We start from the raw sequence: 5,195 nt of genomic DNA, 5'->3' as shown, positions 1-5,195 counted from the left end.
CCGGGCTTCAGTTTCATGGACAAGAAACCACAGAAGCAACCATGGCATCCGTGATTGTATTAACTTTGCTCCAGAAAAAACAAAAAGATTATTTTCATGCTCTATTTTTCTTTTACAGTAGCACCAAATATCTTCCACTGTTATTTATACAACTTTTAAATTATGGTAAGTTTTAAACCCAACTGTACGATTTCTTAATGTACTAATAAGTTTACATGGTAATTATATGTCTCAAAAATATTTTGATAACTCTGTTTTCAGGCTAATTGGCTTCATTTTCTTCAGCCTGTGTATTTTCTCTTCTGCTTCAAAAATATTTAAAGCATTGAAGAGCATTATTTTGAGAAGAGCTTCAAGGAACAAAAATATTCCAGGACCCATGCATCAGCATCACTGGGACATGGGGGAGGCACATGGCTTTGGAAACAGTTCTTCCAAGCTTCTTGAGTTCTATCAGTGGCCAAGCCCCATTGGTCAGAGTTATCAGAAAGTAGCTCCTTCAATAAAATTTGTCATTGTGGGGGTAGCTCCTTTACTTTGAGAGTCCAGCTGCCTTCTATAAGACGGCCATCGTTGTTATGCAACACTGACTGTGGAACCCAGGGCTCCATGCACACTAGACAAGTGTTCTACCACTAAGTCACACACCCATGCAACCAGCTAGTCTGAAAGAGCATGACGTATTAAAGCTGCAGTATTATTAATAGTAAGCATGGTGGGCCACTTGAGAAGTGGGGAGCCATCTGAAAGTGAGGCTCCTACTGTCTGTAGCTCTTGGGAGCCAGCTACTCTCTGTTCTTTCCCACACATCTGCCCAACTTTCTCTTTTCTGGCCACCCTTCTTTCTTCTCTGGCTGTCCTCCCATAATTCCCAGTTCCTTCTAGCAGTCATGCAAATTCTGATCCTGCATGGCCTTGTATTTCAGCTTCTTCTTCTCACTTCTCTTCTCTTCTGGCTCTTGAGTGTAAATGGAGGTTTCTTGGCCTGCCCACCAGTTCACAGATAACCGACTCAGAAGCTGAATATAAACACTTGGCCAATAGTACAGGCTTATTACTAACTAACTCTTACACTTAAACTAACTCATATTCCTTATTTATTCTCTGCCACATGGCAGTACCTTTATTAGTGTTGCACATTTATCATCTGCCCCCCTTGCATCTGCTGATTACTCTTTTGACTCCTCTCTTCTCCTTCCCATCACCCTTAGTTTTGCCGCTCCCTTTTTCTCAGCAAAGCAGATGATCCCTGCCACTCTTCCATTTTCCAGCACCCACACTGATGCATGGTTAATAAAAGTTCAGGTCAGAAATTGGGGTTCAGTTTAAAGATCTGAAAAGCAAAACAGCCAGCCACTGGCTCTTACCTCAACCTCAGTCTGAAATGGCAATCCTGCCTCCAGGATTTTCAGAATGAGGCTGTGTCTGAGAGCTGTCTCCCCTGTCTTATATTCCTCTCTAGGGCTGGGATTAAAAGCATGCACCACCTGATTTCTATGGCAACTAGTGTGGCTACTGGGATTAAAGGTGTGTGTTACCATAACCTGGTCTGTAAGGCTGACCGGTGGGACTGCTTTACTTTCAGATCTTCAGGCAGTCTTTATTTATTAAAATACACTTGAAATGCCACTACATCCACACTATAAGTACTCGCTGGTGTGGATGAGACGTGTCTGCACAGGACACGATTGGGATCTCTGTTGGAGACTGGGGATGGGTGGAAAGCTTGAGGTTGGCACGAAGGGAATGACTGGCTCATCCCCGCCCCACACGTTCTCTCTTTCTCTTCTTCGGTTTTGTTTTCAAATGAATTACAGCAACCAAATTCAGCTTTCCACGAGCCGTCTTGCCCTTGACGTTGTCAGGAGGTCCCAGGACTCCTCCACTTCCCTGTTGCTGCTTTAATTAGAAGGCTCCCCTCTCTGCCCCATCTTGAGTGAAAACAAAGGAGGCCTCTGCCACGTGTAAACATAATAGGCACCCGATGACAACAGTCACCTAGCAAACAAGATCCTTGGCGGACCTCTGATGAGTCCAGTTCAAAGTGGCCGCTGGCTGACCAGTAATTAGCTTTGGGGAAATCTGCACCACGGACCTTGTGAACTACAAAGGGCTACTTTGGGGATTGTGTTTCTGTCTTTAGAGGACCTTAGTGAGAGGTACTTTCCAACTCTCTCCTGTGGTCTTGCACCATGGAGCTGAAAAATGGATTAAGTCAGGAAATCATTGGCGATGTGTGTGCTTATTTCTTTTCTATACTCAAAGACCTGCTGACCTCTGAAATCTCCCCTCCCCCAAACTCAGAAGAAACCAATAGAGTACATTTTGACTTTAAATGCAAAGGAGAGCTTAGAAAAGAACAGGAATTAGCAACTTCTGGGCTGAGGAACCAAAAGAGACCTGAAGAGGCAAGAGTATGCCTGATGGAACTTTCAGATGTCACTGGGACCTCCTGTCTGGATGCGCAGGTGGCTCGATGTGACAATGAGACAGAGTCAGGATCTTTCTGCTCATCCCTGACTTTTTCCCTGTCTGAATCTTGTACTTTTCTTCTCTTGACCATGTTCTGTCTAACAGAGATGGTGACGCTGGCGTCTTGCAGATTCTGTTTGACACCTTGGCAGTCAAGGGGACCAGCCTCTCAAGTGTCTTTCTTTCCATCCTTTGCTTTAGCTCATAGTATCCGTGAGCCCTGTTATGGGAGCTCGATCCATTTAGCCAATGACATTTGGGGGTGACTCACCATGGGTGTGGTTTTCTCTGATACGTGACCCCATAAGAACTGAGGTGGGGGGGTCGCACATACTCGCTCCCTTGGACCACTTGGACTGTGGAAGACTTCCTGACAACTGGACCGTTTGGTGCCTTAGTCTGGAGCTTTCTCCTTCTTTGCCTGGTGGACGAAGAGGCAATGATGCTGCTTCCCCCTGTCTTCATGAGTGTATTCCCTATTTCATCCCTTAAAGAATAAGACTTCTGTTCAAGTATCTGTGGATTCCTCACAACAGAGCCCTTGATACTTTCTTCAAGGAAGAGATGAAAATGATGCTGTAAGGTTTGTTCCCAGGTGCCCCAGCTGTACCCTGGGGGAAAACAGCATTTACTACAAGTCCCTTGTGTTACTTAGGTTGTCTTGGTTGTTAAGAAATAAACCCAGATGTACGAGCCTATCTTCTATAAACATAACAAAATACCAGGGTCTTGTTACTTTATAAAGAGAAGAGGTTTACTTAGCTCACAGTTCTGGAAGCCTGAGAAGATGGTGCTGGCTTCAGCTCAGCTCTGAGTTGGCTACATCATAACATGGCAGACAAGATTGTGGTGGGTGCCTGGGGGAGCATGTAAGAGCAAGAAAATGTCTATCAAAGTCTGAAGCCAGTGAGATTCTGGGACCAGGCTTGTTCTTCATGAGAACCAGCTCATTTCGTGACTACAGCATTGATCCCTTCTGAGGGTGATGCCTCCCAGGAGGACCCACCTCTTTAAGTTCTCCTGCCTCTCAGTGACATCACTCTGGGGAACACGATTTCAACACACGAATCTCTGAGAGACAAATCAGAGCCAAACCATAGAACCTACAGAAACTAATGAGGTAGCAGCATTTAACTTCACATGGGAACAGTGGCCCTGACTTCAGGGTTAAATGGATCTGGGAACTTAAACATTGCCAGAATTTCCTCACTCCCAAACTTAGCCCTTCAGGTCTGTCTTGCTCAGCACATTGGCCTCATTCCCGCCGGTAGCACAAGAAATGTCCTCACACAACAGGAACACGCCAATACACTGCACACTGATGGTTCCAAAAGAAAAGGAACAGCATATCTCTTAGTCAGCCCCACAGAAGCTCAGGGAAGGATTCTGGCTGGACCAGGGCAGATGGTTAAAGTTGAGGAGCTGGACTGGCCACATCTGAACGGCAAAGCTCTTCCTTCTTGTAGGGTAAGCCACCACAATCCTATGCAGAAGGTATGTTGGTTGCAGGGCAGAGTGGGGGTGGTTCCATAAAGGAAGCCGGGAGCCATAATCTTGGAAAAGGAACAAGGAATGCAGGGACTAGAACTCACATGGGGACTCACTTCTCCCTGGGCAGGTCTAAGTCACCATTGAAATCATTGTTTGTGTTCCTAACAGATTTATACTAGTAAGCGCTCATGATGTTTCTGTAAACCATGCAATCAGCAAATCAGCTGAGACACTGGGCATGGGTAATTGAATTCCCTGATTATCAGAGATTGGATTTTCTCCTGATGCCTGAGCTACCTTGAGTTGTCTGACAGTTAGTCAGCCTGGCCCAGGCCAGTGGTGGCCATGTTGAATACCCCATAGATGTTTGAATATTGGTTATCCTGGCTCCCGAAGGCACAGTCTCAGCCAGGGCTGTTTGGGGCCCTTTGCATTAACCTCCCCCTCCAATTATAAACTTCAATGAACAGCTTCCACATTGGCTGATGGAGAGAGTATATAACTGGTGGTAAAACTATGGTTTAGACCCACCCAGTCGTGCCAGCTGTGGGCTACCCACCTCCCATTGGTCTCTCCCTGTGATCTCATCCGCCTGCCAGGATCTTACCCCTAGTGGGAGGGGATACCTGCTTGTGGGTGATCCAGGACATTCTGGAACCCCAGCTCCTGAACAACCCCCTGAATGCCTCAGTTCCTCTAGGCTGTCCTAACAGAGGGAAGAGAGCCATGTCCTGACAGGGGCCACTAGCAACTGAGAGAGCAGTTGTGGCCTTGAGAATGGTCACAGCAGAAAGGTGATAGGAAGGAGATGTGTAAGTCAGAGTGAAGGTGCTGAAAGGAGCCAGAGATGATAACCCACAGGCCATGGCTGCCAAGGAGTTCTAGAGAGCTGGCGAGTATTCAAAGCCAAGGGACTCAGAGCCCGGGCTGAGAAGCATAGCGCCTATAGAGCTAAGAGCCCTGATAACAATATTTGCTTGGGGACTGAAAGCATCCTTTCTCCTATACTGTAAAAGCTCATCCCCACTGTAGCCTGAGTTAGCGCTTTTGGTGGTTGGGTAATATTCCATTGTTTGAGTATCCATTGATAAACCATGATCAATTGTGAGACGTGGATAGCCATCTGGTAGAAATGGAGGTTGATTCCCCTTCTGGGCTCTTAGACATAATGATGTTATGGATATTCATGGTCAAGCTTTTGTGTGGATGGGTTTCCGGCTCTTCGGCACACA

This window comes from Myodes glareolus, chromosome 9 (genome assembly GCF_982192425.1).
Source record: "Myodes glareolus chromosome 9, mMyoGla1.1, whole genome shotgun sequence".
Lineage (NCBI taxonomy): Eukaryota > Metazoa > Chordata > Mammalia > Rodentia > Cricetidae > Myodes > Myodes glareolus.
This window is presented reverse-complemented; position numbering follows the sequence as displayed.